Raw genomic sequence first — 24982 nt, forward strand, 5'->3', positions numbered from 1 at the left:
CCAGAACCAGGGGCCACTCCTCCTTTCTTCTTGTACCTCATTTGATGTGTGGATTATGTTTTGGGTATTCCAGTTTTCTAGGTTAATATCCACTTATTAGTGAGTGCATACCATGATTCACCTTTTGAATCTGGGTTACCTCACTTAGTATGATATTCTCTAGCTCCATCCATTTGCCTAAGAATTTCATGAATTCATTGTTTCTAATGGCTGAATAGTACTCCATTGTGTAGATATACCACATTTTTTGCATCCACTCTTCTGTTGAGGGATACCTGGGTTCTTTCCAGCATCTGGCAATTACAAATAGGGCTGCTATGAACATAGTAGAACATGTATCCTTATTACATGGTGGGGAGTCTTCTGGGTATATGCCCAGGAGTGGTATAGCAGGATCTTCTGGAAGTAAGGTGCCCAGTTTTCGGAGGAACCGCCAGACTGATTTCCAGAGTGGTTGTACCAATTTGCAACCCCACCAGCAGTGGAGGAGTGTTCCTCTTTCTCCACACCCTCTCCAACACCTGCTGTCTCCTGAATTTTTAATCTTAGCCATTCTGACTGGTGTAAGATGAAATCTTAGGGTTGTTTTGATTTTCATTTCCCTAATGACTAATGAAGTTGAGCATTTTTTAAGATGCTTCTCCGCCATCCGAAGTTCTTCAGGTGAGAATTCTTTGTTTAACTCTGTACCCCATTTTTTAATAGGGTTGTTTGGTTTTCTGGAGTCTAACTTCTTGAGTTCTTTATATATATTGGATATTAGCCCTCTATCTGATGTAGGATTGGTGAAGATCTTTTCCCAATTTGTTGGTTGCCGTTTTGTCCTTTTCATGGTTTCCTTTGCCTTACAGAATCGTTGTAATTTTATGAGGTCCCATTTGTCAATTCTTGCTCTTAGAGCATACGCTATTGGTGTTCTGTTCAGAAACTTTCTCCCTGTACCGATGTCCTCAAGGGTCTTCCCCAGTTTTTTTTCTATTAGCTTCAGAGTGTCTGGCTTTATGTGGAGGTCCTTGATCCATTTGGATTTGAGCTTAGTACAAGGAGACAAGGATGGAGAATTGATCCATTCTTATCTCCTTGTACTAAGCTCAACTCCAAGTGGATCAAGGACCTCCACATAAAACCAGACACACTAAAACTAATAGAAAAGAAACCAGGGAAGACACTTGAGGACATGGGCACAGGGGAAAAGTTCCTGAATAGAACACCAATAGCTTATGCTCTAAGATCAAGAATTTAAAAATGGGATCTCCTGCTCTATCTCTGGCTCATTCTCTCAGATCTTTCTCTGATTCATTATACTGTCTACTCCTCAACTAGATGTCACTTTCAAACATGACTACTTCCTTCTACAAATTAACATTATCTCCATTGTAGACTAATGTATGTACTAAGGGCATGTCTCTGTTCTAGCCAGATCATAATGTGTTCCAGGACATATCTGCATTCTGACAAGATCATAAAGACCTAGAAGGTCTGTAGATATGATTCTTTGCCTGAGCAGGCATATTGCTAGATTAAAATTCTTCTACAATATATAATCCATATTATTATCAGCCATGTATAGGTATTTTGGAAAATAAACCATGTTCTTGTAACTATATCAATGCTGATGAATTGAAAAAGTTTGTTGAGAAACACCGTGCAAGGTACTTTTTTTTACATGATGTGTCATTTTGTCAAACTCAGTACCAGAAACTCATTGATACTTTTCCAATGTTTGTTAAGTAAACAATACACTTCAAAATAATCCATGACTTGTTGAAGGAACCATGATAGAATCTCAAAAATGTTTTAGGTTGAATTGCAATATAAATTTAATTTTTAAGCCATGTGAAATGCCTGTAAAGGAAAGCACACAAGAAATTTATAGTTTTTATTGAATGTATTCAAAATGAAGGAGCATTAAAAGTCTGGGACCTTTGATTAAAGCCAGACAAGACCAGCATTTTAAACTTGCACAAAGTTGAAATAGGTAAAATAATACACATATAAAAGCATAAATCTATGAAATAGACAATATATGCATAATAGGTAAAAGTACCAAAGGCAAAGTTAGCTCTTTGAAAGTATTTTCAACTGTCATTCTCCAAATAAGATGAGTCTAGAAAGAATACAAATCATATGTAGATGAAATGAAAAAGAAAAATATCACTATAACTTTGAAAAGAGTTTGAATATATTAAACATTGCTTGGGTATTCAAAAGAGAATATTCTGAGCTATCTGAAATGGTTACTATCTTGATCAAGGTGGACTTACATTACAATCTTTCCCACTTTACAAGATATGTCGTACCTTAGTGATTTTTAAGAAGGAATTATTTGAGCTGTATAAAATCTCACAGTTCCTGATGCCACACTCCTGGGGTATTCAAACTGCTAAGAAATCTTGTCTAACTGTTATTGGCTTTTCAGTGCTGCACACCCCTTGCGTGATGATTTATATTGTGGATTCTCTGATCTTCATGACTCCTCACCAGTTTCCTATCATTGTAACTGCCCCATCAACCTTATCCCACAGTAAATATTCTCTCCAATTTTTCCAATCATAAAAATTAGTAGGTCCACAGATTTAATGTAAAGACAACTACTGTCAGTTCCTACCTGGTGTGTCTCACATCTAACCAGTTATCAATAAATTTGTCTATATCTTATTCTTTTCTCTCTCTCTCTCTCTCTCTCTCTCTCTCTCTCTCTCTCTCTCTCTCTCTCTCTCTCTCTCTCTCTCTCCCTTCTTCATTTGCTTCCTGCCAATGATTTTACTCTTCAGTCAAATTTAGAATCAGTGCCCTAAGTGGTATGATTAATTACTAGTTTGATTAATTACTCAACATGTCCCATTTCTCTTCCCTCTCTTGCTAGATCTACCTGGCATCCTATTTAGTTTTAAGACAGAAGGCTTGAAAAGAGGTCAAGAAAAACAATCAAAATAATTTTAGTGATACAAAAGTACAAGAGAAATAGTTTCATCGAAGGACATGTGTGTGTGTGTGTGTGTGTGTGTGTGTGTGTGTGTGTGTGTGTTTCACCTACAGTCAAACTTTAATTGTGTTAGGAGGACATATAATTCACTGATAATTTTAAGTGTTATTTTATTTGGGAGAGTTATACTAGATCTGGTAGAACAGACATGTATCTGAACTAGGCAAGAAGCTAACACAGGAGAAGCTTACTTCAAAGTCTAGATTGTGAATGGATTCAAGTCAAGTTCAAACAAGTTAGAAAGATTTTGTTTCAAAATAAAATATAATGCAGTGAGTGAAGATATGCCTTCTGGATAGAGTGCTGACACAGAATGCACAAAGCTTTGGGTTAAATAGCCAGCACCATCCCAGATCCCCTCCCCGGAAAACACAAGTAACACCAATATATAACCTCCTCTGTGGATTCCCCCTTATTATGCAGCATTTTCAGGACTGATTTCTCAAGTTAGGACACACAATATTATTACAATAGTATCCCAATATATGCAATGGTATTTTAGGTAAATTCCTTCCACATCTTTAATGATATTTGCCAGAACTTTGAAAGTATATGCTTGTCATCACCATAGCCATATAGAAGGAGAAAGTATGAACAAGAGGAAACAAGTGAAATGAAATCATGTTTGCCTTACTTCCCTAAAGGCGTGCATTAGTCATTCATTCCCCATTTTTCTGAACACATGCTAAGTACAAGGCTCTGCATCTCACAGAAGTAAATATCAATACCCCTTTCTTTTTGAAATCCCCACTAGAATTTACAGGCCATATAAAAGAAAGAGCATTTTAAGTCTACATATCTTTTGATGAGACAGTACTAGGATGTGTTGTAGAAGCAATGATGAGATCTATGGAGAACAGTGTATATACAGGTTTAGCTATTCCATCAAAGCCATGGTTTAGAAATAGATTGTTCTTGTAATTTCTATATCTTTTTTTCTCCTCAAACAGTTGAATGATTTTATTCTTTGTTCCCCACTAAGGTGATTTAATAAAACAAAGGTTTGCAGTGACATATTGTGATTTGGTTCCCTCAGGGACATGTTTCTTAATGCACAAGGACTACTTCCAAAGCCAAAATACTTTGAGTGTCATTGTTTCTGCTACCAGCAGTTGTAACAATGCCAGCCTTTAGACTTCTTCTGTTTTAAAACAAGAACCTCATTGCAGTTAGCTTCTTTGCAGACAGACAATAGAAATAGCTATGAACATGATAAAAAGGAGAATGAGTATATCTAAGTAGGCGTTTGTGTGATTTTTTTTTCTTCTTTTCTGGCTGTATTGAAGATACGTGACTCTCAAGAACATCAGAAATAGCATGCTTGATCAGACAGCTCCATTTCTGTTTTACATGAAGTAAAGGAAATAAGTTACATTAAAAAAATTTCCAACTAGGCACAGTACTTCTTTAAAAGTATATGTCTATAAAAATATTCAGGAGGAAATAAAGGTTCATTAGCATTTTATCCTGTGCAATGTGGCACTGGTTCTGTTTTGTCAGGCTGCTGTGACAGTTCTGCTGTCACATCCATGATCCAGTCCACTTTGGATAGTTATTAAGATTAGACAGGTTTTTATTTTTAATTTATACCTCTACTGAAAGAAATCTGTATTTAAACATAGTACTTTTGCCAAAAGAAATAAGAAAGGAATGTATTATCTCTTTTACTTAATTTGTCTTCAAATGTAAAACTCCAATATGATTGAGAGTTTACACAAGATCCTAGCATCATACAAGGAATTACAAGGTCGAGTTTAAATTTAACATTGCTAACACCTGTCAAAAAGCAGAGAAAGATGGCCTAAAGGCTGCTTTCACCCTATTTAACAGATCTGAATTCTTCAAAGAGAATAGACATCCAAACTATGCTATAGTCAGGTATTAGTGGTACTAATAAATATGCCCACTTATGTGTTCTGTTAGCTATACCAGGAAACAGGAATACAAAACTAAAACCTACTAATTTATGTCATAATACAACTTATACTCTGATTAGTACTCATCAATAACATATTAAACACACACACCACATACATGTATATATAGTAACAAAGCAAAAGTACTTGTAAGTTACTTATAAATATATCTTAACTTTATGGTTAGGGTAATGTCTAAAAATATGTTTACTTCAATGGATTATTTTTCCATTAAAAAAGAGAGCTTGGATCTTTACACTTGCTTTGTTTTCTTTCTCTGGGACCCAAATTTTCACACCTCTTTAAGTTTTTGTCCTGATACTCAGTAAATTAATAAAAGTATGGCTTCCTATCTGTCTTATTTTACAAACAGCTCTGAGAAATGGGACATAAAATTACAAAAGTGATTTTGTAATAGGAGAGAACATGATATTCAGGAGTCCATAGACACCCTTCCAGAGTGTATGTGTTGGCACAACCTAATGATTTTTCTACTGACATCCAATATTTTTCAAATAATATTTGTCATCATCGATCAAATAACTCCTTTATGCACAGCGTAAACATTGAGAAAGAAAAGGCTAACAATAGCTTTGATAGAACATGAGTGATCAAGTGAGAGGTTTCTTCCTTTTGCCTTTTGTAGTCTTTGAAAGGGTTCCAGGGAGTGAAGTAGAATATAAATCCCAGAGATACCTTGAAGCTGTCTGGGTCTTATTTCTTCCCTCTTTGAAGCCAGATGCCACCCATATTTGCATTTCTGTGATAAATGCAACAACACAAAAACAAATTTGAATAATTATTATGCTCATTTGAAGATTCTCAGTACTTATGTGAGAGGAGAGAACCTGAGTGTGTTGCCACTACACATAGCACTATTACATAAAAATACTGTTAAATATTTCCCTCCAGAGATTTTCTCTGAATGAAATGAAACCCAATATATCATGTCTCCAAATTCTTTCTTTTGGCCCAATAATCATTAATAGCTAAGTTAAAAAGATTTAGTTTCTTGATTTTCCCTTGTAAATAATAAGAGGTGAAATTTATTTAATACTTATTATATCGTAGTTATTGTACTATATAAATCTAGGTAAACTTCGCATCCATACCTATTTTTTAGTGCCAAAAAAGTTTAGTAGAGAGTTACTATTTTTGTACCTCCAGTTGTAGACAAAGAAAAAGTGGAAAAGTATAGTTAACTAATTTGTCTCATGTTATGCCAACAAGTGATAGAGAAAAGGTTATCAATCTCAGGTTCACCTTTTCCCTGGAAAGACAATTAAGAAATGATTTATTGCTTTTCCATTTGATGCCTAAGGGATCTCATACTTCACCAACACATGAAGTTCAATGTGTTCCATAAAAATCACCATTTAGACCTTGAGAGTTCTGGAAGAAGATAGTTATTATTGTTATTAGAGAGTGTCTAGTATACTTTATGCCATTTCATCTGTTAGAAAGCTATTGGTTAGCTGGGCAGTGGTGGTGCATGCCTTTAATCCCAGCACTTGGGAGGCAAAGGCTCGCAGATTGCTGAGTTCGAGCCCACCCTAGTCTACAGAGTGAGTTCTAGGACAGCCAAGGCTACACAGATAAACAGTCTCGGGAAAAAAAAAAACCCAAATCACCCCCCAAAAGAAAGTTATTGGTTTACCTATCACTAGATTTATATACACTTGGTGTGTGTGTATGTTTGTCAATGTATGTGTTATATACATATTCATATGCTGAATAGGTGCTTATGTGCAAATGCATTTCCAATATTCAGGAGGCCAGAAGTTACTTGTCCTTTGCCCTATTGTGAGACAAGATTTCTCAATGAACCTGGAGTTTACTAATTATCTGGACTATGGTCATCATATTGCACATGTTCTCCTCTCTTTACAACTATAAGGCTGGGATTACAGATGTGTATTACCATGCCAACATTCTAAATATGTATTAGGAGTACAGACTAAGATACTTATGTTAGTGACTAAGTTCTTTACCAACTGTGTCATTACTATCAACCACTACATCATTATATTTTTAAAGCTCCAAATTGTCTTTATCAAGTCATCAAGAATTATTTGTTCATTTTTCTTTCTATAATAATTTTTATTGATTATTTGTGAATTTCAAACCATGAACCCTCATCAACCTCACTTCTCAGTCCTCCCAGGTCTACCCTTCCACTCTTGTACACACCCTGCCAAAAAATAGAAAGAAAGAAAGAAAGAAAGAAAGAAAGAAAGAAAGAAAGAAAGAAAGAAAGAAAGAAAGAAAGAAAGAAAGAAAGGAAGGAAGAAGAAGAAGAAACAAGTCCATTTTGTATTGCTTATGTACTCATTAGAGCAAGGTCAAACACCTGAACTGAACACTTTCCTACCTGTGCCCCTGACAGAAACCAGCAACTGTGGAGAGCTACACTTCAGGATCCTTAGCAGAAGTTTAAAAATTTCTTTTGATGACTTTCTGTTTAGGCTGTTACTTTGGGTGGGTGGAGATGGGAATAGAAGTTGTTACATAAGCCTTTTAAGTAACAATTATTTCTTGAACTGATCATTGATGATATCCTTTATTCTCTAAAGATGGAAACAAAAATATTTCCCAAATCTACTAATGCATAAGCTGTTGGCATTTTTCCTGTCAAACTATTAGTGGATGTTCCATCCACTTGGGTCTAGGAGTGTTTATATGTGATTTATACTTTCTACTGACATACTAATTCTCAGAATATAGCTATTATTTGTGGAAAAATCAAACTATCCTATACTGGATGGTTCAATGGACAAGTCACGTGTTGATAGTCTAACCAATAGTTCCATTGGAAGCCATGACAATAACATGCTTTAGGATCCAGAAACACCTGGTAAGATGACTCCACATTATTTCCACTCTAATTACTTGAGTAGCCCATGAAATATCCCAGTTGAGGTTCTGGATTTGTATCTCCTTTTTCTCACTGTCACCAAATACCTGATGAAAACACCTATAGAATAATTTGTTTTGGCACAGGGTTCAGAAAGAAGAGAAGGCATGGTAGCTTCATCCTGGAGGAAAGGTCATGGGTGTAACTTGCTTGCCTCACAGATTATTTGGAAACAGCTAAACCTGTAATCCCTTACTCAGACTATTACCATTAAATACCTAACCATTCTGATCACCTCTGCTTACCATTTCAAAGTCTCCACCACAAGAATTCTACAACCTCCCTAAACATCTTCTACGGAGTCAGTGTCCTAATGTTCTAATGTGAGATTATGGGAGGTAATTCATATTCAAACCTTAATAGCTAGTCCTTATACAGACAACAATGACAAGCAATACCAGGGTCACTGTGCCCAAAACCCTGACCCACAGACGTTATGAGCTTGTAGTAGTGAATCTTTGTGCCACTAGACTTTAGAATGATTTTTTTATGTAACAATAGTACCTGGAACTTAATATGTGAGAAACTTTTGAAAGACAGAGAGAGCTCCAGAGCTTCTTGAACACATTACACTCCACAAAGTTTTGGTTCACTATTAAACAGCATAGTAACACAAACACATTATCACCTCAGGAGAAACCTGTCAGCATCCCCATTGCACTATCTATAACTTTCAAAATGGGACGGGAAATTGTTCTATACCAGCTATTAAAGACCATGGTAACCAGAGCTTTTTGTAAAATTAGATATTTGCTATAATTACATTTCAAATGTTATTCCCTTTCTTTGTTTTCCCTCCAAATCCCCTTATTCCATCCCCCCTCACCCTGATCACCAACCCACCTACTCCTATTTTTCTTACCTGACATTCCCCAACACTGTAGCATCGAGCCTTCACAGAACCAATTGCCTCTCCTCTTACTGATGTCTGAAAAGGCCATCCTCCGCTACGTATGTAGCTGGAGCTATGGTTCTCTCCTGTGTACTCTTTGGTTGGTGGTTTAATCCCTGGGAGCTCTGGGGGTACAGGTTGGTTCATATTGTTGTTTCTCATATAGGTCTACAAACCCCTTCAGCTCCTTGGGTCCTTTCTCTAGCTCTTCCATTGGGGTCCCTCTGCTCAGTCTATTGGTTGGCTCTGAGCATCAACTTCTGTGTTTGTCAGACACTGGCAGAGCCTCTCAGGAGACAGCTATATCAGACTCCTGTCAGCTAGCACTTGTTGGCATCTGCAATAGTGTCTGGGCTTGGTAACTGTATATGGGATCCCTAGGTAGGGCAGTCTCTAAATGGCCCTTCCTTCAGTCTCTGTTCCAGATTTTGTCTCTGAATCTCCTGCCATGAGTATTTCATCCCTCTTCTAAGAAGGTCCAAAGTATCCACACATTGGTCTTCCTTCTTCCTGAACTTCATGTGGTCTGTGAATTGTATCTGTTAAAAGTATGAAATATGGGGTGCTACCATTCTTGGGAGTAGTTTGTTCTTATAAATAAGTTAAACCTTCTTCTGTATATTTAATTTATACTTTCAAAGTACTTCTTGACTCTTTGTTCTCACTCCGCATGTCTCCTACAAGAGTTTCTCACTGCATGGTCTATATTTTCCCTCTCCACCAGTCAACAAGTTTTGTTCAGCTTTACATTCTGGCTTATATAAGAAACAGGTATAGTGAACGTACTTTTTCAAACCTGGCAAGTTTCTGAATCTCAGACTCTGCTGCAGCTCCTTATGCCTGCTGAGAATCACTGCTTTGTGGCTTTGCTTCAGAAACATTTTATACCCACAGAAAGGTAAATAGTAGCTTGTTCCATATCCAAATTATGATGCTATTCTAATTAGTTGGGTCCAAATTAGCTATCTATTATTCTTGCCCAGATTCCCTGCCATACTCTTCTATGTCTGAGCAAACAACACTTATGCCAATGTCTTGAATAGTGTCAATCGAAACTGAAATGGTTCCAACTTCCTTAATATCATCACCAAATGTCTTATTAATTAATTAATGATGCTGTGAATAATAATCACATAGTGTTGTTAAACCATACAAGAAGCAGTAGGTGGGCAACTGCAGCAACCACTCCTGATTACCAGAGTATCTGTCAAATAGCCAGCAGGAGAAGTTGGAAGCAAGAAGGCAGGAAAAACAATACTAATTCACATGGCAGGGTGAGGTGACTTTTCTGATGGAATTCTTTGGAAGTCAGTTGCCACACTAGGTTGAACACATCAAATGCAAGGTTTCTGCTGGCTGGCAACCTAGTGAGAGATATTCTGTCTCCACGTGTGTTTGTTTTAAAGCACCTTTCAGAACTTGGGAGTGAATGTAATTCATTCGCCAGGTCACACAATGAATAGGTTTCTCAGTCCCTTCTGGCAGGTTTATCATGCTAAACATTAAGGTAGACGAGGAAGAATAAGTATTTGGGACAAACAGAGTGAGTAATAAGAGAACAATGAAGCCATCTGTTTGAAGAGACTTTTACTCAAGAGGATTGAACAGTAGACTTTTCTTTTTTCCATCATCAGATTCAGGTGAACACAGTTTGAGAAGACAGTCATTGCTTCAAATGATGGATGTGACTTCCCAGGACTTGTCACTGTTACCTCAAATAGAATCTGTATTACTCAGCTGTTCTTGTTCTCTCCTAGCTCTTGTCACAGTCCACGCAAGTGGGAGACCCATGCATCATGGGACCCATCAATCGCTTGTCCTCCATTCTGGACCCTCCTGTGCCCTCTCACTCATCAATCTCTATTGTCCTGGCAAGAAGGTAACTTCTGTGCTCATGCGTGCCACGTTCAAGCCAAGGAGTGCAGCAATCCTTTTCCAGGAGGCTAGTGACTGTGATTGATTAAAGACTCCCTTTCTATTCAAGCCGTGAAGTGCAGGAATATCAGAAAATACTGTGGGCATTGCCTAGTAGTGATGGCTGCCCTTCAGTGTCCACAGGATATTGGTTTCAAGACTTTCAGTGAATATCAAAATCTACTTAAGTCTTGTATATTAAGATGACGTGGCACTTGTTTCTTTGCTACACACATTTTCCCCCATGCTTTAAACCATCTCCTATAACTTATATCACCTAATAAAATACAAATGCTGTGCAACAAGTTTTAACACTGTGTGGTGGAGAAGATGACACAAAAAATCAGTCCATACTTGATTATATAGCATACCTTCCAAATAAGTCCTCTTCAATCAATGCTACTTAATTTGGTGCATATGAAAACACATATAGATAGTCTTTATGAATAGTACAAATCAATTTCTTCGAGTGTATTCCTGTTCAATTTAGACCTGACATTAGTCCGTGAAGTAGATAAAAGTAATGTTTAGGAATGATGATTTCCTGGAGCCTAATTAGTTCATGTATCCTGAACTCCAAGCTTTAAGAATATGAAAGATCTTAGCAATTTTGCTTATCAGTCTTTCTAGTCCAGTGCTGACATACAATAGGCACTGACTATTTGGTGCATGACTAATGAATGGATAAATAATTGCACATACAAAATGTCAATCAAGCAAGGTTCTCTTTCCAAAATTCATGGTAAATTTAAACCACCTTTTGTAAGTGTCAAAGCAATACAAAAAGTGCAAGAAATATAATTACCATCTGGGAAGGGAAGCCCAGAGTTCTGGAGCAATAATTCTATTTGCTGAACTTTTTAAGTTTAAGTGTTTGTTGAATAGAATGACTTAATAGTTGTCTTTGCTTTCATTGTGTTTTTTTCTTTCTTTCTTTCTTTCTTTCTTTCTGTCTTTCTTTCTTTCTTTCTTTCTTTCTTTCTTTCTTTCTTTCTTCTTTTTAACTCCTTTTTCCTTCAGAGACAATTTTCTTTGTGTGCTACGGCTTGCTGCTAAACATCTGGGCAGAAGAATTGAACTAATGTTGTAAGTAAAACACTTAAATTAAAACTTCAAATATCTCCTCAACTTTATAATTAAATGTACCATATGGTTCTATTTTACTGAAAGTTGGGGCCTAATTTAATGTTTTCCTTTTTCAGCAACAGATTTTATTGGCTTGTTTTCAATCATTTTTATGTCAGAGAAACAATTACTACCATGGCAATATTTTGTGATTATTAGACAGAAACAATCTCTTACCTGGGGATAAAAAAATATTGTTTTTGGTTTGGCAAAGTCATTATTTAAGCTCATCTGGGAATAAGACATAGTTGCTTAGCTTAACAATTGTTGTGTCATCATAGAAAAGGTTCACACTTCTCAAGTTTCATCTTACATTCTATTTAATTTGAGTATAGTCTGAGACAAAATGCTGATTTTTGCACATTTTAATAGATGAGGTTGAGCATCATTTGGGGTGTCTTAAAAGTGTCCAGTAAGCAAGTTATGAGTACAGGCCTAACTTTTTTACATGAGAAAACTTTGCAACTTCACATCATCTTTCCTTAATGAAGGAAGTAAAATGTAGAAAATGTTAATTAAATTTTAATGAGAGTAACCATTAAAAGACATACTTCCTGTCTTTTACCCATCTTGCTGCTGGTTCTATAGATGTATGTAATGACTACAGTGGGTCTTACCTTAAGCTATCGGTTTTTTTTCCCCTCTTTTAAAGAAGTGACATTTTCTAATTTATTCCCATCCTCTGTGAGGTTGTTCTTTCAGATATTCATAGTCACCAGTTTTATCTGTTAAGTGGCAATATGCTTTATTGCCAGAACAGTTTTCTATTTTTAAATATTTTTTAAAATTGCCTCTCTGAAGCTTTTCAATTGAGAAAACAAATTTCTTTCAGAAACGCATACTCTCCCCAGACATTTTCAAGATGGAATCCTGGTGAAGGAAGTATTTGAATGGCTCTAGTCAGCTCCCAATCCTACTATTCATTTAAAATAAATCCTTGAGCTTCCGTATATACCTGGGATTTGTGCCACTATGTAATTACTGTGCAGTACACATGTAGAATCTTTCATGGAAGAGGAGTGGGAACAAATGAATTGGACCAACATATAATTACTGACCTGGGTTTGTGTGTGTATGTGTATGTGTGTGTATGTGTGTTTATGTATGTGTATTTGTTTGTGCGCACGCGCACAACATTGCATCATGGGTAGGTTCCCTGTAATATCTATCTATCTATCTATCTATCTATCTATCTATCTATCTATGACATATATATATTCCTTGTTCAACTTTTCTTTAAGCAGCCATATGGTTGGAGTATCATGAACATGTTCCTGGTAATCTCTAGGTGACACACTTTTACCACAGACTTCCTGATCCTGTGGTTGTTACAGTTTTATCATCGTGTCTTCCTTGTTCTTAATACTTATGTACTGAATTAGGATTAGTCTGGTAGTTCCAGATGTACTTTCAATGGAGGTATCCATTGGGTCTTGACTTCCATAATCCATTATTTGCTACATTATAACCAGTTTTGGTTTTCTGTAATGGTCTCCTTTTGCATTAGAGAGAAACCTCTTGATGATGGGTGAGAACTATATGTATATGTTGGTATAAGGATAATATTTAGCAGTTAAGAAAGTGTGCTTGTTTAGTAAAGTGGCAGTAATAGATTAAGTTCTGAGATCCAGGAATCTGTAAGCTTACTAGCCCCAGACAGTTAGCTAGACTTGCATACAAGGCATCATTTCCTTCCTGTTGAGTGTGTCTTAAGCTCACTTGACAGATGTTGGTGACCACAAAGATTAGTGTCACTTTTCGCACCTGCAAGGATAGCTTTCAATGCTAATCATTATTGTGGTTAATAAGTACAGCACTGAGAGGCCAAACCTATTCCATCTTGGGACCAGCCCCCACTTTAAAAGAAAAAGGACCTGAGAACTTGACCTACAGCTGAACCCAAGCTGCACCCAGGACCTAGGAAGAACCACATAGCTTGTCTTTGGCCTATACACCAAAGTTACTCCCTAGCTGCTCCCTAGCAAAAGCCAATTAGGATTAGTCTGGTAGTTCCAGATGTACTTTCAGACCTTTTGTGGTTGTATCGGAATCAGCTCCTTGGTGTCTTTGGGGGTTTGAGAACGCTTCCTGAATTGGCACAAACAAACTTGATAGAGCTATGGATTGCTTTTCTTCCTTGGATATTTGCATAATACCTACCAGTACTATGAAAGCTAGACCACAAGAAGGATGCTTTCAGGCTAGATTCAGCTAGAATCTTCACAATCCTGTGTCCTAGACTTACATAACCTGCAACTCAAATCAAGGTTGCTATACTGCATTTTTCTTAAATAATTTGTCTGTTATGTTTTATTCCTCATTTATTAAAACTCAGAAAAATAAAAGAAGGAAGGAAGGAAGAAAGGAAGAAGGAAAGAAAAAAATACTTTTTAAAAGAAAGTATGTCATATTATTGAGAGAGGAGTAACTCAGACTTCCACAAAGGCAACCAACAAAGTAATAAGCTATTTATGAACCTGATAAATAAATGAAGAATTTTTCCTATCAGACAAATGTCTCTATATCCACAACTTACTGCCAAGAGTATATGACAAAGCAGTCTTCATAGCTAGGCAAGTCTTTCTCCATGCTCTTTAAAACATGCTTCTGGTGCTGGAACATCAAGCATCCTTGGAAGAAGTTCATCTCCTTCATTGAAATCAACTTAGGTTCTTCAGGTCCTATTCCACTATAAACCACACAGTGTGGGAAGGTATCCTATGTATTAAGAGAACTTGATGTAAATATCCAAACTATTTCTGCTGCTTTGTGACAAAATGAGAGCATTTGAACTGTATCCTACAATCTCAAATTACATTTAGCCATCTGATTTATCTGCCTTTACAAGGATCAAGCACATGTTTCCTTCCTCCTGTTAACCATGAGCATATTTTAATCTTTTTGACAGTTTTTGAAAGATTCTTCTAAAACTTTGGAATGGATAAAATTAACAGCATTATTTAAAGCTATAATCACATTATATGAGTGGTTGATAGGACATAGAAAAAAGGAGATTTGTGTAAGGATGTTGGAAAGATGAGAGGAAGTTATTCTTTAAATACTAATTCAATATACTGTGTAAACTCATTGCTGTTTAAGAAAAGAAAACAAAACACATTTTTAGAGCATTATTTATATTTTTATTTGGTTCTCTCAGTAGTTTTTTCCACATAGTTTCCAGAATATGATAACTATTTCATCTGTAACATCTGATCAAATATACAAGTGCTTCCTGTTATTATTTATTCATCTTATCAGCTGAGCAAGTTGATGAGTTGGCAACCACACATAATTCACTATTAGAAGAGCAGACCTGTCGTATGCTTTCTATTTGCAACACAGGTGAATAATCCTGTGATCCAAACATTAGCAAGACCTTCAACTCTTCACCAAAACCTTCTGAAATATTTCCTTTCCATGGTTCCCATTCCAGACCATATTATAGATCACTTATTCACAAAAAAGTTTTGCCCTAACCACTGGATATTATACTATAGGTATATACATATACATATATATATATATATCTATGTCTATATCTACAAACACACACACACACACACACACACACACACACACATTTAGGAGTAGCACCTACAACCCCCAAATATATCTACATAGATGTAGATGTATATATACATTTAGGAATAGCACCTATAACCCAAATATATATATATTCATCTAGTTTGAACTTATTTTCTTCTTGTTTTGGTAGTGAAAACATTTTATAGATGTGAACAATAATAGGTTGAATGAATAATTTAAAACCTCTTAATGTTTGACAGTATAAGAACAAAAGCTTAACTAGATAGCTTAAACTTTATAATATTAACTATTGAGATACATCACAATAAATGTGAGAAAGTGGCATAAAATGCAATATTTTTAATATATTCCTAAGATAAAAGGTTTATAGAAGATGTAGTTTATTTTGGGGGAAAACCGAAAACCTTGCACATTGCAGTTTTCTTTCCAACTCATACAACAGCTGAACAGCCTGTTGCTCTTAATGAAAGATAATATTTAAAGCAATTTATCTTTGCATTTATATAAGGTAGTATTACTATTAAGAAAGTGACTCAGAAAAAGTATTTTGTAGGTATGGAGAATAGTAATAAATATTTATGACAAAATCTAAAGTAAAATACCAGTTAAAACTTTCTCTTAAAAAAAAGAGTATAAAATTTTTCATGAGCTAGTCGTAAAATAAACTAATAGCTTCATTTTTGTATCAAGTCAAAAATATCAAACAATTTGCACAGAATCTGTGAACATTTTAAAATGAGAATATTCACCTTAGTTATCCAGTGAGAAAAATCTGCAAAGAATCATTCACAACTTCTACTTCTGTTATTTTGTAAACAAAGGACAAATCTGCAGAATCCAATGAAATAATTATTAGAGACCCTGAAAGTCAACCTATATAGTTTTTGGAAGTAGCAGACCCTTTTCTATTTAGAAATATACAATGAGGGTAATAAAGACAGCTCAGCAGGTCAAAGCGCTGACCTCCAAGCTTGGTAACCTGAGTTGATCCATCAGCAAGCCAAATGGTGGGAAGAGAGAGTGACTCATTCTAGTTATCCTCTGACCTTCACATGTATGCCATGCACATATGTGCATACACACACACACACACACACATGCATAGATACAATGGAAACACACAATTATTATTTAATAATGTTTTGGTATTTTAAAAGTATTAGAATAAAAAAGGAAGCTTGCTATAAAAAGACTTTTTAGGTGTACTTTATAATGTTCTGTTTTTCTTAATTAAATGAACAATATTATAATCCTTTAATACGTGTACCATGCTATAATAAGTATAGCAAGAGGAGAGGGAAAGCTAAGTAATCGATAATATAACACCAGTGTCAACACAAAGAATGAATTTTTAGGATGAGATACCTCTAACAAGGGTCATGATAGTTACAAATGTGGATTTTCTAATCAAGCAGAATTTCAAAGTGTAAATTCAATGTCTTTTAGGCAGTATGTGTGTGGTTTTTTTTGGTTTTTTTTTTTTTTTTGTTTTTTTTTTTGTTTTTTAACAATTTAAGAGAATCCACACAGTTTTGAAGCTTGGTAGATAAGCATCTTGAAATTAAGGCACTATTAAAGGAACACATCTGTTCTTGCCTTTGTCTCTCTAATGCTTTCTAGGACATATGGAGTGAAAGTATTAATACAACAGTGGCAATAACTGACTAACTGAACTCAGTGAGTACCTACTGTGTATCAGGAACATGTTGTTCACTTTAAAAATAAGTCATTTGTAACCTGGAATAGCTCTACCACTAATTAACTACCTGAAATTAAAAATACATCAGCTCATAGAGGACATTCTGTTGCCATTGGTTTCAGTCTCTTTGAATTAATGAATATTTGAATATAGCTCAATTTCCCTGGAAAAATAATTTTTAATTTTTGTGCTACTGCAAATGATTATATCATTTGATAAAGTGATCTTTGGGAGAAGGAATATGAATTAGATTATGCTTACAGGGTACATCTTTTTTTTAGTGGGGAGTTCATGGCTATTTAAATGCATTATTGACATTGTTTCTGATCAAATGGATATGATGATTACTACCCCCAGCTGAAATTGTTCCAAGTCTAAACCCCACTTGGGCCCAAATCTTGTTATCACACTGTATCTTTCTTAATATGCTCTGATGCATCCTCCCTTTTCTCAGAAGCCATGGTTTGTCCTAGTGTGAATATGATCTAAGAATCAATTTTATTAATCTAGCCCCTTTCCCACTTTAACTGCTTAATTAAATCACCATGAAGTGTACTGTTTTCCTATGAGAATAAGATCTATTTTTCCTACTCTTTCTTCTCCACATACTAAATCTCTAAAATAGTCCCTTTCTTGATATTTCCTAAGCTGTATTTTCTTCCAAATCTATTTTCTTTTCCTTAAGGAAATCCATAATAGCCAATCCAATACTTCCTCTAGGTGAGGTCAAATTGGTAACAAGGCCATGTCTTTGATTTATTACCGTTTCTGCTAGAGACACAAACACCAGTCCTCCTTCTGTTGTTCAGTTCTGCTTCATGCTACGGTGCATACTTTGGACATTATTGGTATGAAAAAATGTTTGGCTTACCGTTGCCTCCTTTGTGGGATGGTTATCATATGCTAGCATGTCTTTTGAGTTTCTTATCCAAGCTTCTTTGTGTTGTGGTCTAGCTGTGTTATAACTGAATTGGTTGTTTCTTAGCACAGGAACCAAGTGATAGAAATACCTTGAAGTCATCATTTCTGTTTTGGGGGGAAAAAAGTGACCTGAGTAGCATTAGATGACAGGGTTGAAAGAAGAGTGTTGACCTCCTTTCTAAGCAAATAGCAAGATGGTTTAATTTATTTGTGAAATTCAAGGAAAACCCAAGAAGCCCCCACTTTCCCTTGCTTTCATTTACTTATCTTCATCACTAGTTTTCAAAGTTCTATAATTGAATGTAAGAGCTATGTTGGTATTGATTTTCCAAAATGATTTTTTTATTAGTATAAAGAATGTTGAATTGCCTTAAATAAGTCATACAATGTTTAAGCTTGAACAGCTATCCAGAGGTTGACCATTTCCTTTGAGTATGTCAAAACTCCATCCCCCGTCAGGATAACACCAGTATTTTCCTCTCCTGCATGGACTTATGAGGCAACAGTAGTTATCAGCATGACTCACACATTTCTGATGTTACCTATAACAAAAGTCATGGGAGAGTATCTTGGGGTCCATGAAAATGAGGAAGATACATTTAAAAACAAACAAACAACAGCAAAAACACTTGAAGATGGAGGACTTATTTGGTTTTACTTGAGTTTCACGAATAAATTATCTTCACTTTCCACCCTACTTTTGGAGAAAGTGTTTCTCACTAAACCTGGACTTCACGGAAGTAGCCTTGCTAGCCGCAGCAAGAGTAGGAACCTGGATCCTGTTGCCTATGCCTCACTAGCATTAAAATTAAAGAGGCCTCCAGTTTCATCCAGCTCTTTCTGTGGAAGCCAAGGATCTAGACTCAGATCCCCATGCTTGTGGAATAAGCACTTTACACTTCACCAGCCGAGCAGGCCTCCCAAGACCCCAGCCCTGCTTAGTCATCACACGAATATTTTTAACCTACATCCTGACAGAAGTAGATCTGAGGCTTGATTCCCACACAGCTCTTGAGCAAATGAACTCTTGTTTAAAACCTCATAGTTTTAGAGACTGCATGGCGGCTTAACTATTCATGTCACTATTAATTCCTTGTAGACTTTCCAGCTTTATACTTTATTTATATAATGGCCAAGTCTACCTCATAAGACCCAGAATAAATAGCTAACTAAATCAATCTTTTTCAGGCTAAACAAAGACTAAATCTAACCAACATTAAACTCCATTTAAATACAAAACAGTTACTTTGATTATTTATAGACTTTTTCATAATGCAGTATATAAAAGTACACATTTTTGTTGTATACAGAACTGTTGTATCTTTTTTCTATCCAGAGAAACAGACACTAGCCACATTGAAAGACTCATCTATATGAGGAATCCATTTGTCGTTTTATTTAATTTTAATAATTTAAAATGTTGATACTCACATGTTACTATAGACTACTAAATTGAAGAACATAGAATCTATTCTAGAATATTAATATAAAATGTTAAAATTCACTTAAATTAGGTTTTTTAGGGTGATCACAAAATTTCCCCTATTCTAATTGCTACTGTTTTTCTGTGAATATATAATGAGCATTTTGAAACATATAATAATAAAGTTGGACTAAATCATTAAATTTTCCAACCATTCCTCAAAGGTATTTCTTTATTTAAAAAGGTACTTTAAATTCTTAAACATATAATTTAAAGATAATCATTGGCTTTTACAAAATTTGTTGTTTTTGAGACGGTCTTACAACATGGACCTAGCCAGCCTGGATCACAGAGATGGAACTGCCTCTGTCTTTAAGCACCGGATTAAAGGTATGGGCCACCATAAGTGGTTGGCTTTATTTTGGTATTATATTTGGATGTTCTAAGAGGATAGGGGTTTTATGAAGAATGACTGCAAACAGGTTGAAGAAAGTAAAACTAAAAGCTAAGATGGACCAGCTATTCTCAAGTCTCCCCAGCAGCAGGAGAAAGGAGAGTGGGGGGAAAGCTTACTGATTAGAACAAGTTTACCATTTCTGTATAAGAGCTGAGGTAGAAGAAATTATATATTTGTGCCAATTGAAGGGAGGCTTTCGGGGCAAACTTGCCTGTTCTCATTCTCCCTGATCTCTTAGATCAAATAAAAAACTTGGAGTATGGTGATGGTGTCACTCAGCAGGAGTGACAAAGACAGCAGCTCAATGCCAACTATGACAGAGGGAGCTGTGGGCTCCAGTTAAAATTTCTAAAGTGCAAAAGATCAGATTTAGAGTGAGAGGGGGAATTTAGAATGTGCAGCCATTAAAAAGAAATGTCAACAGCTAGGTAGGGTGGCTTATGGCTCTAATTACATACTTGTAATTAGATTGAAGCTAAAGGGTTGTTATGAGTTTGGGTCTAGTGTGGGCTACAGAGTGAGTTTCAGGTGAGCCCACACTACAGCTTAAGACACCATCAGGGAGGAAGAGGAAGGAAAACAGCCAGGTGTATGAAAGGGAGAGGAGGGAAAGAGAAAGGAAGAAGGAGGAGAAGGAAGAGGAGAAATAAGAGGAAGGGGGAAAGACTGGAATCAGAATGGGAAGAGAAAGGGAAAGGGTGAAGGTAATGTGCCAGTAATCTGTTTAAGATAGGCTTCCCTGGATTAGTGTGTAAGGTTTCTTTCAAAAGTAGCACATGTCTTACCTCTTTAGAAGTTTCAGTCCTGAGATCTCTGGTGGTGCAAACCGCCAGGGATCTGCCTGCACTCAGGAACTGAGCACATAGGTGGTTTGTCTGCCAGCCCGCCAGGCTCGGGCCACATCCTGCCCAGGAAGATGTGGAAGGAGAGAAGCCCCGCGGCCATACTCACTGCCTTCCGGGACAGAGAAGGATCACTAGGTACTGTATCATACTGAGCTTTAGATCTCTGGTGGTACAAACCACCAGAGTTCTGCCTGCACTCAGGAACTGAGCACATAGGCGGGTTTGTCTGCCAGCCCGCTGGGCCAAGGGCCTGTGCCCTGCCCAGGAAGCTGCAGAAGGAGAGAAGCCCCGCGGCCATATTTGCTGCCTGCCGGGACAGAAAAGGGTCATTAGGTAATGTATCACCCTGAGCTTTAGATTTCTGGTGGTGCAAACCGCCAGGGGTCTGCCTGCACTCAGGAACTGAGCACATAGGCGGTTCATCTGCAAGCCAGTCCATCACAGGACCTGTGTCCTATGTGAGAATCAACGCAGGGAGTGACCCCCACCACAACATCTTCAATAGAGCAGACAGAGAACACCTGGTTAACCTTGACAACCTAAGTATAACATTGCTTGAGGCAAGACTGTGAAGGGCTCCAAAGGCACAAAAGAGGAAGGCAGCATATCAGTAATCTATGCCAGAGGAAACCCAGTCATCCAGTGTTGCAGAGATAACCTTAAAGATCCACAGTAGGTTGAAGCACCAGCCAGTGACAATAAGACCATCTAACACCTGGGAGAACTAGATGGCTAAAGGCAAACTTAGGAACTTTGCTAACAGGCATTATGGCAGCATATGAACCCAATTCTCCAACAATAGCAAGTCCTGGATACACCAACACACCAGAAAAACAAGATTTGGATTTAAAATCACTGGGCATGATGCTGGTACAGGAATACATGAAGGACATACTTAAAGAAATTCAGGAAAAAATGGATCAAAAATTAGAAGCCCTTACAAGGGAAACACAAAAATCATTGAAAGAAATTCAGGAGAATACAAAAGCCAATAAGGAGGAAACACAAAAATCACTTAAAGAAATACAGGAGAACTTTGATCAACAGGCAGAAGTCATGAAAGAGGAAACACAAAAATCTCTTAAAGAATTAGAGGAAAACACAAACAAGCAAATGACAGAACTGAGCAAAAACTTCCAGGATCTAAAAACAGAAGTAGAAACAACTAAGAAAGCACAAAGGGAGACAACTTTGGAGAGAGAAAACCTTGGGAAGAAATCAGGGACCATAGACAAAAATATCAACAACAGAATACAAGAGATAGAAGAAAGAATCTCAGATGCAGAAGATACCATAGAAACCATGGACTCAACAGTTAAAGAAAATGCAAAATGCAAAAAGTTTGTAACACAAAACATCCAGGAAATCCAGGACACAATGAGAAAGCCAAATCTAAAGATTATAGGCATTGATAAGAGTGAAGATTTACAACTTAAAGCGCCAGCAAATATCTTCAACAGAATTATGGAAGAAAACTTCCCTAACCTAAAGAGAGAGATGCCCATGAATATACAAGAAGCCTACAGAACTCCAAACATAGTGGACCAGAACAGAAATACCTCCCGTCACATAATAACCAAAACCCCAAATGTACTAAACAAAGAAAGAATACTTAGGGCAGTAAGAGAAAAAGGGCAAGTAACATATAAAGGAAGACCTATCAGAATTACACCAGATTTCTCACCAGAGACCATGAAAGCTAGAAGATCCCAGGTGGAGCTCATGCAGACTCTAAGAGAACACAAATGCCAGCTGAGACTACTATACCCAGCGAAACTCTCAATTACTATAGATGGAGAAACCAAGATATTCCATGACAAAACCAAATTTACACAATATCTTTCTACAAACCCAGCCCTACAAAGGACAATAGGGGGAAAACACCATTACAATGAGGGAAACTATAACCTGGAAAAAGAAGGATATTAAACTTTCATCAAACCCAAAAAAGATAACCACACAAGTATAAAATTAAAATCAAAAATGATAGGAAGCAATAACCACAACTCTTTGATATCTCTTAACATCAATGGACTCAATTCCCCAATAAAAAGACATAGACTAACAGACTGGTTACGTAAACAGGACCCTACATTTTGCTACATACAGGAAACACACCTCAGTGTCAAAGACAAAAACTACCTTAGAGTAAAAGGCTGTAAGACAATTCTACAAGCAAATGGTCCCAGGAAACAAGCTGGAGTTGTCATTCTAATTTCAGATAAAATTGACTTTCAACCTAATGTCATCAAAAGAGACATGGAAGGTCACTACTTGCTGGTCAAAGGAAAAAAACCAACAAAAATAATTCTCAATCCTGTACATCTATGCCCCAAATAAAAGGGTGCCCTCATTCATAAAAGAAACTTTACTAAAGCTCAAAGTACACATTGCACCTAATAATAATTGTGGGTGACTTCAACACTCCACTCTCACCAATGGACCGATCAGGAAAACAGAAACTAAACAGGGAGACAATGAAACTAATTGAAGCTTTGAACCAATTCGAGTTAACAGATATATATAGAACTGTTCATTCCAAAACAAAAGAATATACCTTTTTCTTAGCACCCCATGGTACCTTCTCCAAAATAGATCATATAGTTGGTCACAAGACAGACCTCAACAAATATAAGAAGATTGAAATAATCCCATGTCTCCTATCAGATCTCTATGGAGTAAAAGTGGTCTTTAATAACAGTAAAAACAACAGAAAGCCCACATACACATGGAAACTGAACAATACTCTACTCAATGATACCTTGATCAAGGAAGAAATAAAGAAAGAAATTAACGATTTCTTAGAATTTAATGAAAATGAAGGCACAACATACACAAATCTATGGAACACAATGAAAGCAGTGCTAAGAGGAAAACTCATAGCTTTGAGTGCCTCCAAAAAGAAATTCGAGAGAGCATACACTAGAAGATTAACTGAACAACTGAAAGCCCTGGAACAAGAAGAAGCTAATTCACCCGGGAGGAGAAGAAGACAGGAAATCATCAAACTCAGGGCTGAAATCAATCAAGTAGAAACCAAGAGAACCATACAAAGAATCAACAAAACCAAAAGCTGGTTCTTTGAAAAAAATCAACAAGATAGATAAACCCTTAGTCAGACTAACCAAAGGGCACAGAGAAAGTATCCAAATGAACAAAATTAGAAATGAAAACGGAGATATTACAACAGAAATTGAGGAAATTCAAAAATTCATCAGATCCTACTACAAAAACCTGTACTCAACACAACCGAAGAATCTGGAGGAAATGGACATTTTCTTAGACAGATACCAATTACCAAAATTAAACCAGGATCAAATAGACCATCTAAACAGACCCATAACCCCTAAAGAAATAGAAGGGGTCATAGATAGGCTTCCAACCAAAAAAAGCACAAGACCACATGGTTTCAGTGCAGAATTCTATCAGAACTTCAAAGAAGACTTAACACCAATACTCTTCAAAACTTTTCCACCAAATAGAAACAGAAGGAACACTACACAACTCCTTCTTCAAAGCCACTATTACGCTGATACCAAAACCACACAAAGATTCAACTAAGAAAGAGAATTTCAGGCCAATTTTCCTTATGAATATCGATGCAAAAATACTAAATAAAATTCTTGCCCATCAAATCCAAGAACACATCAAAACGATCATCCACCATGATCAAGTAGGCTTCATCCCAGGGATGCGGGGATGGTTCAATACAAGGAAATCCATAAATGCTATCCACTACATAAACAAACTCAATCAAAAAAAACCCACATGATCATTTCATTAGATGGTGAAAAAGCATTTGACAAAATTTAGCATCTTTTCATGCTAAAAGTCTTGGAAAGGACAGGAATTCAAGGCCCATATCTAAACATAATAAAAGCAATACACAGCAAACTGTTAGCCAACATCAAACTAAATGGAGAGAAACTGGAAGCAATCCCACTAAAATCAGGAACTAGACAAGGCTGCCCCTTCTCTCCATACCGTTTCAATATAGTTCTTGAAGTCCTAGCTAGAGCAATTAGACAACATAAGGAAGTCAAAGGGATAGAAATTGGAAAGGAAGAAGTCAAACTATCACTATTTGCAGATGGTATGATAGTATACTTAAGTGACCCTAAAAACTCTACTAGAGAACTCCTACAGCTGATAAACAACTTCAGCAAAGTGGCTGGCTACAAAATCAATGCAAGCAAATCAGTAGCCTTTATATATTCAAAGGATAAGCACACAGAGAAAGAAATTAGGGAAATGACTCCCTTCACAATAGCTACAAACAGCATAAAGTATCTTGGGGTGACTTTAATCAAACAAGTGAAAGACCTATATAACAAGAACTTCAGA

The sequence above is a fragment of the Apodemus sylvaticus genome, chromosome 2 (genome assembly GCF_947179515.1).
Source record: "Apodemus sylvaticus chromosome 2, mApoSyl1.1, whole genome shotgun sequence".
Lineage (NCBI taxonomy): Eukaryota > Metazoa > Chordata > Mammalia > Rodentia > Muridae > Apodemus > Apodemus sylvaticus.